The sequence below is a fragment of the Malus sylvestris genome, chromosome 5, assembly GCF_916048215.2.
Source record: "Malus sylvestris chromosome 5, drMalSylv7.2, whole genome shotgun sequence".
Taxonomy (NCBI): Eukaryota; Viridiplantae; Streptophyta; class Magnoliopsida; order Rosales; family Rosaceae; genus Malus; species Malus sylvestris.
The window spans coordinates 35,315,905-35,330,812 of record NC_062264.1 but is presented as its reverse complement, the minus strand read 5'-3'; the positions used below and the strand labels follow the sequence as shown (position 1 = coordinate 35,330,812).

Here is a 14,908-nt window from a genome sequence, read left to right as displayed (position 1 = left end):
ACAGGTACGATCTGTGAAATTACAAGGTCTGCGTCGTGATTTTGAATATACCCGTATGAGTGAAAGTGAATCTCTAGCTGCATATTTAGCTAGGTTGTTTGATCTGATAAATCAGATGCGAAGCTATGGAGAAGATCTTAGTAATCAGAGAATTGTGCAAAAGTTATTGATCAGTTTACCCAAAACATATGATAGCATTGCTTCTGTTATAGAAAATACTAAAGATATTGATGTAATTGATGCACAAGATGTGGTTGCCATATTGAAAGGGTTTGAACTAAGATTAATCAGACATGAAGAGAGTAGCACAGAACGTGCATTTGCTAGCTTAGATATCTCATCTAAGAATAGTAAATTTGGTAATCAACATACCAATACTGGTGGATCAAAATATCAGAAGAACTTCAAGTTCAAAGGGAAGCAGTGGACTAACAGGTTTACTCCAAGTGTAAGAAATGAAGCTAACAACACTGGAGGGGCATGCAAATACTGTGATAAACTTCACTATGGTGAATGTTGGCTAAAAGGGAAGATTAAATGTCACAAGTGTGGAAAACCTGGTCATATTGCTAGGATCTGCAATCAAAACAAAAATGCTCAGCAAGGGAATTTTGCAGACAAAGTGGGAGAGCAAAGAAATTTTAGAAACAAGGTGGGAGAACCTGGAAATCTCTTCATGGTCAAGCAATCAACTGAAGTGAAAGCTGTGAGTGATGCCTGGTATATTGACAGTGCGTGCAGTAATCACATGACTTCCAGAGAGGAGTTACTTGTGGAAATTGATAGAAGTATTAAAGCAAAAGTGCAAGTTGGCACAGGGGTTCTTGTTGATGTGAAAGGCAAAGGAACCTTGGTCATTGACACGGATAAAGGAAAAAGGTACATAAGAGAAGTTATGTTAGTACCTGGAATTGCAGAAAACCTTCTCAGTGTTGGGCAGATGACTGAACATGGGTATTTTCTGTTATTTGGTGATTATAAGGTGGATATTTTTTATGATAGAACTCTGACAAATTTAGTGGTTAGTGTGAAACAAAAGGGGAACAGATGCTTTCCACTTGTGTTCAAGTCAAACGATCATTTGGTACTGAAAACCAATGTGCATCAGAATAGTACAATGTGGCATAAACGGTTTGGCCACCTGAATTTTAGAAGTTTGCAACAATTGCAGGAGCATGATATGGTTCTTGGGTTACCTGAAATGCATGACAGTGAAGGTGTATGTCAGGGATGTGCATTTGGTAAGAATCATAGAGTGTCCTTTCCAAGGGAGTCAATCTGGAGAGCAAGAATGCCATTGGAACTTATACACTCAGATGTGTGTGGCCCTATGCAAACACCAACCATAAGTGGAAATCGATACTTTGTTACATTCATTGATGACTATTCGAGGATGTGCTGGATATATCTCTTGAGACACAAGTCAGATGTCTTTCATGTATTCAAGAAATTCAAAGCTATGGTGGAACTTCAAAGTGGTTTTTCAGTGAAGAAATTGAGAACAGATAGAGGAGAAGAATTTACCTCAAATGAATTTGAACAGTTTTGTGAAGCTTTGGGTTTGGAGTGGCAGCTTACTGTTGCATACTCTCCACAACAGAATGGAGTTGCAGAGAGAAAAAATAGAACTATAGTGGAGATGGCAAAGTGTATGCTTCATGAGAAAGGTCTTCCTTATAGTCTTTGGGGTGAAGCTGTAGTTACATCTGTCTACTTGCTAAATAGATGTCCTACAAAAGTATTGGAAAATGTGACACCTTTTGAGAAATTCAGTGGAAGAAAACCTGGAATTCAACACTTGAGAGTGTTTGGCTCATTAGGTTATTCCCTTATTCCTGGAAACCTGAGACAGAAGCTGGATGAAACAAGTGTCATTGGTATTTTTATTGGATATGGCACTTGTGAAAAGGGGTACAGATTGCTTAATCCTGAAAATCAGAAAGTAATCATTTCAAGAGATGTTATTTTTTATGAGAATGGTACATAGGATTGGGATAGATAGAAGATCAAAGAAGTGTACATTCCAATTGCTGCAAGTGAATCTTCAGAGATGAAAGAAGCTGATGAGGATTCGGATTCCATGGAACAAGCTGTTGCTGAAGGTTCTCAGACTCAACTTACAGATTCTCCACTCATTGAATCTGGAAGTGCTAGTGACTCAATTTTTGCATCTCAGATTGATCATACTCCTTTGAGATATAGAAGTTTGAGTGAAATCTATGAAAGATGTCATGTGTGTATTGTTGAACCAGAATCCTATTATGAAGCTGCACAGGATAAAGCATGGAAGAAAGCTATGAAAGATGAAATCAGCATGATTGAGAAAAATAAGACTTGGGAATTAGTGAAAAGACCATCTGATAAACCTGTGATTGGTGTGAAATGGGTGTACAAAACTAAATTGAATTTGGATGGATCAGTTCAAAAGAACAAGGCTAGGCTTGTTGCAAAAGGCTATGCACAAAAGCCCGGAATTGATTATAATGAAACCTTTGCACCTGTGGCAAGGTTGGATACAATCAGAACATTAATTGCCCTGGCAGCAAAGAACAAATGGAAGTTGTTTCAATTGGATGTAAAATCGGCATTCTTGAATGGTGTACTAGAAGAAGAAGTGTATGTTGATCAGCCGGATGGATTTATTGTACAAGGGGAAGAAGATAAGGTCTACAGGTTACATAAAGCACTGTATGGTCTGAAGCAGGCACCAAGGGCCTGGTATGGTGAAATAGACTCATATCTTACACTCTGTGGGTTTAAGAAAAGCACTAGCGAAGCAACTCTGTATACCAAGTGGAGGAAAAGTTCAGAAATGATTATAGTGTCTATCTATGTTGATGACATAATATACACTGGAAGTTGTCAGGAATTGATGGATGACTTTAAATCTAATATGATGCTCAAATATGAAATGACTGATCTTGGACTCTTACATCACTTTCTTGGTATGGGAGTAATGCAAACTGAGGAGTATATTTTCATTCATCAGAGAAAATATGCTTCTTCTCTACTGAAGAAATTTGGACTTCAAGACTGTAAGTCAGTGAGTACTCCATTGGTTCCAAGTGATAAATTGAGAAAAGAGGATGGAAGTGGGACTACGGATGAAGCTCAATATAGACAAATTGTAGGCAGTTTGCTGTATCTCACAGCAACTAGACCTGATATAATGTATGTTGCATGTCTGCTATCACGGTTTATGCACTGTCCAACCAACAAGCACCTTGGGACAGCAAAGAGAGTACTAAGATATGTTCAAGGGACTCTTGATTTTGGCTTGGAATACAAGAAAGGCAAAGGAGCAATCTTAATGGGATTTTGTGACAGTGACTGGAGCGGTTCAGAAGATGATATGAAAAGTACATCGGGGTATGCATTTACCTTTGGCAGTGGAGTTTTCTCTTGGTCTTCAGTCAAGCAACAATGTGTTGCATTATCAACAGCTGAAGCAGAGTACATTAGTGCATCTGAAGCAACTGCACAGGCTACATGGCTGAGATTTGTTTTGGAGGACTTTGGTGAAATGCAAATAGTTGCAACACCAATGAATTGTGATAATACTTCAGCCATAGCTATCATTAAAAATCCTATTTTTCATCAGAAGACCAAGCACATCAACAGGAGATACCATTTCATAAAGGAAGCATTGCAGCAAGGAGTAATTGAGCTGTTGCATTGTCCTACGAAAGACCAAATTGCTGATATCTTTACAAAGGCATTGGCAAGAGAACAATTCAGTTATCTGAGGGAACTTCTTGGAGTTAAATCAGTTCACAATTTAAAGGGGGCTGTTAGTGTGTAAATTGTGATCTGATGTGGTAGTTGTATTTCTAGCTTATATTGCTAGGATGATTAGCTAAATTGGTTGTATGCTTTCTTATCTAAGTCTCATAGTTCTTAAGTAAGTGAGTGTACATGTGTCTTCATCTCATAGGGTGTAAGATGGATGGCTAGGATTACTTGGATGTAATTTTGAATACTGCCAAAAGTTTGGAAGTGTAACTGTTAAGTGTAGAGAGATGTTCCTCTCTCACTAAGTGAGCAATCAAACAATGCGTGTGAAAAGAATTGCAGTGTCATATTCTCTGCTCTCTTCTTTCTCTCTCTCTCACTCTAGTCATTGCAGCATATCCTCCATTGTTGTACTACATTTTCTTCTTATTCTAACAATTATTACTTTATTCCCTTTTTTTTAATTTATAAATGCCTTGTACAATGATTGTAATGGTTTAACTAAGACGCGTTGCTTGATTAAATTCTTAATCATGTTCTGGTGATGGATTTCATGTCTTTCTTCCTCATCATATGGAGAAATTAAACTTCATGTTATGGTCATTAATTAATCATGGCAATAATCAACTTAATCATTTTTGCATGCTGACTGTGGACCTGTCACAATGCTGCAAGTGCAAGGACACACTGAAACCAGCAGGAGACACTCTCAACTCCTCAAGTTCTTTGGTCTCTGCATCGGAGAAGTTCAGTTTCAGTTCCTGTGTACACGACGACAGTTCCAAAAGCACCAGCTACGTATCTATCCAGAGCAACAAGGCCGATGGCAACATTGCTTGGATTTGCAACCGTAAAGCCCCTATTTTGTACGCACTCTTGCCTTGGACAGGAATAAAACCTTGAAAATTATGCGGGAGGGATCCTAATCCAATTGTGTTTTTCTCAGCTCCACAAACTACTAGGTCTACCAACATAAGTAACAGTATTGCTACTGTTGTGGCTATCCTTTTGGATTCGGGAAATTTTGTACAAGAAGAAGTGAACGTAAAGCTTTGATTACCAGTTGACACCTTTTTGCCGGGCATGAAATTGGGTGTCAACCGTACAAATGGCCACGTTTCGTCGATTTCATCATGGGAAACTAAAGCCAACCGTGCGCCGGGGCCTTTCACGCTTGATTGGGACCCTCACCAATTGAAGATTAAGAAAGGAGAGGTGATTTTTTTGGACTAGTGGTGCATCCACAAGTAGTATTAATACATTTGGGTATATTTTGCCCAAGGAGTCCAAGCTGAGGTATAATTTTAGCATTGTTTCAAATGAGAATGAAGACTCCTTGACTTGCACTGCTCTAGATCTCGATCAAGATTCAGAATGGGTGCTGAACAGCCTGGGGAGACTTGGCAACCGAGACTTTGAAATTGCACATGCTAAGATTTCAATAGCGGAGACATGAATTATTTGGTGGCATGCTAAGCTAAAATTATTAGTACAAAATCAAATGGTTAAAATTTTTTGTTGCTTGCATAAAGTTACACAATAATAAGCCTAAAAGCAACAATTTGAAGTAAGAAATTTAACTCTAAATGAATCAAGTTTCAACTAGATTTAACGAAGAAAACCTTTAAAGTTGCAACTTACAATATAAAGAAACATACATCGTCAATCTTGTCATAACAACCTAACAAATAAAAAGAAAAATACCTATTCAAGTTGTGCCCTTCAATCCTTAATGGAATTGAAATCCTTTGTTATTTCATCTGAATCAATCTTTTCGGCAAGCTCTTTTTAAAATGTAGACAACCATTGAATCTGCTAGAAATTCACTCTCTATCTTTGACACGCCCCAACCCCGATACCCCAACATACCAGGGTAGGCACGTGCTAGCCCACGCCCAAAGGTGACGAAACCATTTTAAACATGCAAACAATTACAAGATAAGTAGTTATAACGATTATACCAAAGCAGGAATTTGTTCAGAGCATACAACTAATTAGAAATAATAGGAAAGAATCACAATAAAAAGATATGAATAAGGGAATGATACCTACACTAAGAAGATTCAAGGATACCTATATCAACATGCCATGATGCCGGGATCATGTGCCTCGATCCTAACTCCTGAGGAGGCGCAAAAACTGAAAAGGTGAGTGGACCAAAGTTTATATTAATAATACTAATAATAGGAAAACATTTTATTTATGAACATAATAACCCCTTATTTTGAAAACATATATAATACTACATATAGGCTTTATGAAAAACCCTAGCATGCCATGAAAATCCATTTAGAAGGTAGATATGTAAAATCCAGTGCTTGATAATGAAAATGTCGTCGCCCAAAGGCAAATTTGTAAATCTTGTCAGTGAAGTACTCAACTAAGGCTATTATAGTTGGCCGAAGGTAGTACATGTCCATCACCCCGAAGGTGAAGCTAAATAACCTGTCTATCACCCGAAGGTGAAGCTGTATGAAATAGCATAACATCCATACCGACACTAGCCATGGCTAGTGAAGTTATCTGACACTGCTTTCGACAGTGAACTGGGGGTATACAATATATCATATCTTACTCCTCCTCATCATCTGTGTCCTATGGCCATACACATCTATACCCGTGGTGTGCGGATGTGCCGTATGATAACCCACTAGATTAAGTACCAAAAACATATCTCAAAACTCATATCAAACCCGGAGCTCACTAGCTCAAAGTCTCATCTCATAAATCCAAGATAAATTGTATTCATGAAATCCATAAAACAATTCATGTTCGTAAAACCGTAATATAAATCGTATTTGAAAACCATAGAAATCCATATATGTAAATCCAATAATTCAATACCTAATAAAACGTAATTTCGATAAATCAAACTATTTCGTAAACCATAATTATAAAAGTCCATAAAGCATATTATAAATCATATTCAAATCATGAAATATGGAATGCATGCTAGGCTAATATTTTATAACAATATATAAGTTTAGAAGGGGTCCACTCACAAGTTTTCCATTGCCCGAAAGCCGCTCGAACCATCAAGAATGAGGTCACTTCCACCGATGCACCTAAACACAATTAAAGGTCGTTTAATAAAACTCTATGAAAACGTTAGAATTTTGGAAAAAGGACGGCGGATTCGGGTTTGGTACATCGAAAAACCTAAGGAGGAACCTTAGGTTTTCCTGCATACATAGGGACCTGGGAGGTCCCAGGACCCGTCGGCGATCCTAAATCGCTGCTAGAAATTTTCCGGGGACCCCTCGTACTCGAGCATGAGGTCTGTGCAGGTTGTAGGTTGCAGTGGCTGTCTTCTTCTCGGAGAAGATGACCGCGCACGGAGAAGAAAGAAAATAGGGACCCTTCCAGCCTCTCTCCTTGCTTCTGCCATGGTCTCATCCATCGGTGCCACCCACTTCTCCTCCATCTGTCGTCTGGCGGGGCAGTACATAAGCCCAAATTTCCCCAAATTATTTCAACCACCTTAGTAATTTTTGTTATGGGTGAAATTTCCTGCATAAGGTTAGTAAGATGGATATGATCTGTCATGGGTTGGTGAAATTTGGGGGTGGAGCTGCCATGGCTTCGGGAGAATGGGGAGGGAGGTGGTTGGTGGAGGTATGGCAGCTGTGTTCTTAGTGAGAGAGAAAGTGGATGTTTGGAAACTAGTAAAAGAGAAAAATGGTGTGTTTGGTTAGAAAGATAGTGGGAGTTTGGGAAGAGTTTTATTTGACTGGTGTTTTAAATTTAGTGGTCCATATTAGATAATCAATAACTTAGGTAGTAACTTATGAAACCTTGTAATGGACGCTTGAATTATGATTTTATAATTTGTAATATTGTTTTGCATATGATTTTTGAATGAAATGTATTATATTTAAATTTTCAATGTTGTTTTTGTGTATAAATTTTTTGACCTTTATTATTGAGACCCCCCGAGTTTAAAATCCTGGATCCGCCACTGTCAGGAGGGAACTCATAATGTAGTAGATATTCCTCAATGCAAAGGTCCCAATCCTAATGACTTTATATTTTATATTTAATCCTGGATTAGTGCTAAATTTTATATTTTTTTTAGTTTAATTTGTGTTTTCTTTTCTGTTTTTGCAGCTCATCGTCCAAGTATAATTGCTGCTATGGAGCTGCTTAAACAATGTCCCTTTTTGGTTATTAAAACTCAATGTTACCTGCTTTCATTTCCAGTTTTTGAGTCTTCTATTCTACATTTTTAATAAGAAGCCGACGGTGCTGGTGGTGGGCGGATGGCTAACATGGTTAGTCCGACCTAGAACTGGATTGTGTAATCTAGCTAGCCTTTCTATTTGTTTACTTGCTGCAATTATTCAACTTATGCTGCTATAATATTTGCTTCCTTCTGTTTTGTCCTCTACCATTTGGATCATGTGAATGACAACTTTCATGTATATTTCGAATAATGAGCAGTTTATTGCTGTTAATCTTTTGATCACTGTATATGTTGCTAATTTACCTTCTCAAACAACGTACATGTAAACATTGGTATATAAAACTTATTTATATGTTAATTGTATGGTTTCTTTACTTTTGAGTTTGGTTGAATAACAACATTTTCTACTTTCTAGAGTTCATCCTCTTTATTTTAGCCCAGGCCAACACACTCCACTCTGTTCGAAGCTCTTCAACTTTTTCACACAAATTACTTAAAAATTCCTGCTCTCAAACATCTTAGATCCCTCACTCACTCTTCTGGCATTGACGCCCCAAAGGTATATTTCTCTCATTGCATTCAAAATTCAGTATATATATTGGGGCCAAGATTATGATGAGAAAGGACAGTAAATAGCTATCAATATGTGAATGTCTTATTTTCTTTCACTATGTAATAGCATCACTAACTTTTGTCTTTACTGTCTTATTGTATTTCCCATGTTGAGAGATAGAACTAAAAGGACAGTCGAATAATGGAACAGAGTCGGTATCTGGTAATCTTTCTACTTTACCAAAGCCAATTGCAATTTGTTTTGGAACAAAGAAAGATGCTCTGTTAATCTAGGGATATGGCACCCCCTTGGTTTTTGGATAGGATTTGGTGCATTATCGAATAAGAACTTTTTTTCCTTTAGAATTATCGAATCAGTGCTTATGTATGCTGTCTGCAGATGTTACAGTAACAACTGCAAATACAAGTCGAGAGGAAGATCATATTCCTTTTGTGGTGCAGCTGGGGTTTGTTATCATATGCGATGCTTTTTGTTGTATGGCCATATGAAGCTGCAGATGCAAATATTTCTTAAGGTAGCCTTCTTCACTATGAATAGATTCATACACGCATACTTATTCACGCTTGCATACAAGCTTTGGGGTTGCTAAAATTTTCCTTTGGGTTTCATAGGTACATGATGATCCTTCTTACGCTCCAGTTTGATGGTCCAACTCAATGGGTGAGTAATGCCGTTTATTTTCATGCGCATGTTTTCTAGAAGTTCATTCCTGTTTTGGGATGTTTGAATATATAGGCATTGTTTAAATTACAATATTTTATTAAGTTAAATTGTTTAAATTACTTTTTATTTATAATTTTAGCCCTTGCACCACTTTGAGAGACTGCTGGTAGAGCTCATAGCAATTGATGTAAGTCCCTTACTTCCGTAATAAGGTACTTGGAGTGACTGCTGTTAAAGCTCATAGCAATTGCTGTAAGTCCCTTACTTCCATAATACAGACACTTACATTTATGATCATTTTTGCGTTAAGACAATACAGTTATAACTTATAACCGTCACATAGATCAACGCATATGTATATCGAATTTACCTGCATTACTCGAACAATTTGCTTTTCAATTCGCGAAGGGAATTAATAAAATCCAATATCTGTGTAAAAGTTTAGTTTCCAACTTTCTAGCAGTGAAAATGTTGCCCTTTCTGCAGACTACACCCTTTCACACACTCACTTTGACATGGTTAAACATATATATTCAAGATTTTGATCTCTGTGTGATTTGGCAATACTTTTCACCTAATATTCCTCTCTCTCTCTCTCTCATGAAGGCACTCATTGGATTAAAAAAAGGTTAATCAAATATAGTCGGAAAGGGAAGCCAAAACTTCATCCATTCAGAATTTCAACTGTGAGTAATTTCCTTAAGAGAAGAACAAGTTTGAATCACTTTTTTTGTAATTGTGTATATTATAGTTCTTTGAATGAAAATCCTAATTTGTACAAATTACAAGGTATGTTACCACCGTCCTTAATCTACATATATGCAATGTGCAAAATTATCTATACTAAAGTAGGGGGAGGGCAGGCACTATTCACGTTTGTTTTTATTTTGCTTTATTTACAACAGTACCAGCCGAATGGGAGTGGGTTGGGAGGGTGATTCTCAAAATTTCAGAGGGTAATTTTGTCCATATGGCTTATCAGGGAGCCACTCGATTTCACGCTATTTACAACAAAACCGTAAGGTTTGGGCTGGTATTGGGGCTGGGTTGGAAGGGCAATTTTGTCCTGTGTGTTTGAGACGGATTGGGGTGGGTTTGGGTTTGCTGTCATTCAGTGAGGGTTTCGGGGATGAAAGGCCATGCCTTCGATAGAGAGAGACAGAGACAGAGACAGAGACAGAGACAGAGCGACAGAGAAAGGGAGAGGGAGGAGTGGCGACCTCAGCGCCATTGCTGCAGATCCTCGATTTCATGAGTGGGAGAGACGTTTGGAGATTTTTTTTCCCACTTTTTGAGGGACGGATGGACAGGGAGGGAGAGAGAGAGAGGGCAGAGAGCATGTTGTGCGTTTTTTGTACGTTTTCTGTGTGAATCTGAAGCTGTTGTTATCATCTTTTCTCAAACAGGCAAGCTCTCTGATTTCTCAAGCTCCAGGTACCAACCCTGTACTCGATTTTTCCTAACTTGAACAAATATAACCAAGTACAGGACTTGATAACTTCTCTCTTTCTAAGAGAGAGAGTCTGATTTTGTATTTGGTTTGCAGGAAGCATCCTTCTTCGAGTTTTAGGGTTTCATTATGTGAGCTTCCAAGCTTTTTCTGGGTCAGGTATATAATTTATCTCTTTGGTGTTAATTTCTTTTTGTTTGGGTTTTTTGATTGTTTGTGCTTCCATTTTTCCCTGAAACTTAAAAACACCAAAAAAAAAAAGTAATAGTGATGATTAAATTTTGGGCTTTGGTTTGCATGTTTCGGTTTTTTACTGTGGGTGAGCAATTTTTTATTTTAGTGTTTTAATTAAAGGGCTAAACATTTGTCAGGAATACATATGTATGATCATGATTAATTTTTGGGTTTAATTTAGCTGTTTCGGTTTTTACTGTGGGTGAATAATTTATTTTTATTTTTATTAAAATGCCAGAGATAAGTTTCTTCTTTTTATGGTTGTGAATATATATATGTGAACATATAATATCTTCGTTTGGAGTGAATCAAAAAGCTTACTACGGTAAAATTATATTTTGTGGTACTTGAATATTAGCCCATGGTATAATCAGTTTCTACTGAAAGTCTAGAAATCAAAGGACCCCAAATTTGCCAGAAAACAAGTAGAGGTTGGTTACTAAGCTAAAAGAACAAGTGGTATTTTTTGGTTAATTGGTTGGGTTTTCGGATGGCTCTTCTGGGTTGTTGTTAATTGTATGTTTTCTGATTGAATTTGGCATCTATTTATCCAACGGATTAGTGAGCTAAAACTACAAGTGGGGTTGTTTTGATTTTTGGGTTGTTTAATTTTCTGTTATTTTATTGAATTGGATTTTATTCAATGGGGTTAGTGAACTAAAAGTGTAATTGGGTTTGTTTGGTTTTGAATATCAGAGTCTTACATATTTGATTATTTATTGTATTTCTCCATCTAATGCATATGTGAAAATCATGAAGTTAGAAGATCTTGGCTTAATTCACTTTATAACTTACAGTGCATGCATGCTACCAAGGTTAGAGGTAGAACACTGGAATGTCAACTTAAATTTATATATTGCTTAATTTGATTCCTCTGTTCTGTTAAAGCTCACAGAGATGGTGGGGATGATGAATTACTTTATTTTTATTGTATTATAAATAGTCTGTTTTTTTTATTTCCCCCGAAAGTCTGCTTTGCTATTTAATCCTTCTTTGCAGGCAAGCATTTTAGGTTTGAATGCAAAATGTTTCCTCAAAATAGGAGGTTTGGTCATTTGCTTCTCGACTTAAATTGGATTGGTTTTTTTAAATTTTTATTACATGGTGTTTTTAGTGATGTTGTTGCAGCTTTGAAAAAACAAATTTGAGGTTTTTATTTAGTGAGACAAATGAGTTTTTATTTGGTTAAAGAGGGGGTGGGGAAGAATAGAGAGGGAGGTAAATTGTGCTAATAGCTGCTCGAATAGGTTGTTAGTATATGGATGGTTAGATTAGGAATTTTTTTATTGCATTTTGTGATTGGGATCTAATTGCAGGTTTCATGTTGTATGTCTCAATCTTTAGATATAAATTATTTGATTAATACATGGTGTTGGCTGATTTAAGAGCGCACACACTTATAATCTCTTTTAATACCATGTTAGAATACGAACGTCCACCTCAAAACCAGCAACAATAATAAGTTGACAGTTGATCGTTTAAACTTATCTGCAAGGCTTTTTACTTTACAGATAGTTCATGCTCTTAACAGTTAGCAATGTATTTAGCAGTTTTTTAACATGAAGTAAATCTCTGTGTTTGAAATCTCACACTTGACCTGATTGGAGTCTAAGGTTTACAGCTATATTATTTAATTGTTGAATTTTTCTTCATGGAATACCCTGCATTTTTCTGCCTTTTCTTTTTAGTGATTTTTTAACCTTTTTTTTTTCTTCATGGAATACTCACATTTTTCTGCCTCTTCTTCTTTTGCTTCGGTTGCTGAAGCACCACCTTAATGGCCACATCAAAAGCAGCTTTCACATTCAATTTTTTTCTCCCAAAAGCTACAAACGTAGCTCCAATGATGGGTCGAGTAAGGTCCCTCAGTCCATGATTCACTCTCGATCATCCGTTCCCTTTTGCATGTCGGATGAGTGGCTGGATTTCAAAAGCTAAGTTCAATTTTTAATTCGATTCTTTACTGTTAGCATAGATTGTCATCATTTCTGCCTTTTTGCTGTGAATTATTTCCAGATTTTGTTGCACTGTTAGGTCAGGTTTTGAGGGTTCCTTTATTTGGTTTTGGGGGTTCCTTTATTTGTTTCGTTTCTCTGTGTTCTATGTATTGTTCTTAAGTAAGGTCAGTTTCCTTTATTTTTTTTGGGTTTTCAGTTCGTTAATCTGTGACTCTGTGTTTAGATTTTTCGTTCGTGTATGATTAAACGGGTATTGGGTTTTGGTTGTTGAAATTATGATTTTTTTCCTGCTTAAGCTTCTTGCTCATTTTTCTGGAAATGGGAAAAATTGAGGAAATTGATAAAAATGGAAATGGGAAAGATTGGTTTTTTAATTTTTGGTTTTGTGTTTCTGCAGGTGAAGTTTCTTTGCCGGGTGGGAAAACAGAGGAGGGGGACAAGGACGATGGGGACACGGCGACGAGGGAGGCGAAAGAGGAGATTGGTTCGGATCCTAAGCTAGGTATAAATGTTTGATCTTTCATCACTATTTGTTTCAAATTTAAGTTTGATTGAGCTCAAATATGTGCATTTGAGTGGACACAGAACTTGGTTAGTTGAATTATATGTTTGCGAAATTGCAGATTGATGCGTTAGTTTCTTTGTATTGGAAGGTGAAGGTTGGGAACTTGAGTTGAGTTGAGGCTAGAAAGAAAAGCTCGGGACTTATCATTTACTTTTGTTTGCATTCGAAATGAGTTTGAATGTAAGGTTTAGGGTATTAATTTAAAAACCAAAAACTGAGTAATCATACTGGTAGATTAGAGGTGTTCTTTAAGAAGTATCTAGCTGACACGGTCATTTAGTTTGTAATGTACTCATTCGTTCTTCGTGTTGTTCTGTTAAGTACACGTCCTTAATATCTACTAATTTTAATCATGTGCATCTGAGTTTTCAAGATACATTCTCGGAATCCATAATTTGTTGACGGGTTGGAGGGAGAGGATCGTTGGGATTTTTGACTCGGGTGCGGGTGGGTGTGGCTGTGGGTGATGCATCGGTCAGAGGGTTGTTGGGGGGAGGAGAAGAGGGGGACAGAGAGACTGACAGATTGGAGAGAAATGGTAGCTACGGGTTTCGACTGAGTGGGAGAGAGATTTAGCTAGGTCCTCTGCCAGGACCTATGGGATTTTGTCCACTTTTAGACAAAGGCCGGCAATGGTTGGCTTGGTGTTTGTGTGCACCGAGCGAAATGTCAAGAAAGAAAGGTGAGAGATATAGTGAGTGGTGGAGAGGGGATGGGACATGACGGTGTGGCGGGTTGGTGGGTTGCCAAAGTAGCGGGTTAGGTGCTAATAGCTGCTCGAATGGGCTATTAGTATAGGGATGGTTAGATTAGGATTTTTTTGGCATTTTGTGATTGGGATCTAATTGCAGGTTTCGTGTTTCATGTCTCCATCTTTAGATGTTAATTATTTGATTAATACATGGTGTTGGGTGGTTTAAGAGCACACACGCTTATAATCTCTTTTAATACCTTATTAGAATGTGAACATCCAGCTAAAAAACAGTAACAATCATAAGTTGAATGTTGATTGTTTAAACTTATCTGCAAGTCTTTTTACTTTATAGATTTGTAGTTCATACTCTTAACAGTTGGCAATGTATTTGGCAGTTTTTAAACATGGAGTAAATCTCCGTGTTTGAAATCTCACACTTGACCTGATTGGAGCCTAAGGTTTACAACTATGTTATGTTTTCTTCGTTTGTGTTGTCTCATGCCTAAAAAAACCCAATATATGCAGCAGGGCTGTTAAAATTGAGCGGATTTTTTTTCAGATTCCAATTTTAGTTGGTTTCTGTAAAGATTGTAATGGTTTCCTGTTTTTAAACTCTGAAAATTTTACTTGGTTTGTTTTTAATTTTTAGTTAGGTTCTCTAAAAAAATATGTCTTTCAGTGTCTGTCCTCTGTGTGTGTTGTTAGTTTGGGCTGTTTCTGGATTCTTAAATTGTGGTCATTAATGTCGTTTTTAGCTTTGAATTAAGTTGGAACTACTAATTTAACTAGAGTGTTATATGCTTACGTTACAAACCAGTTTATCATTTTCATAGAAAATAACTTCAATGAGGAGCG

At 37.1% G+C, this 14,908-nt stretch overlaps 1 long non-coding RNA gene across 1 annotated transcript; it reads left to right on the top strand.

Moving 5' to 3' along the window:
* Positions 1-7,718: 7,718 nt before the first annotated feature.
* Positions 7,719-8,197, top strand: LOC126624563 (uncharacterized). The gene is made up of 3 exons (XR_007624150.1): positions 7,719-7,737; positions 7,840-7,939; positions 8,043-8,197. It is a non-coding gene; the product is annotated as an uncharacterized LOC126624563 (long non-coding RNA).
* Positions 8,198-14,908: the final 6,711 nt, after the last annotated feature.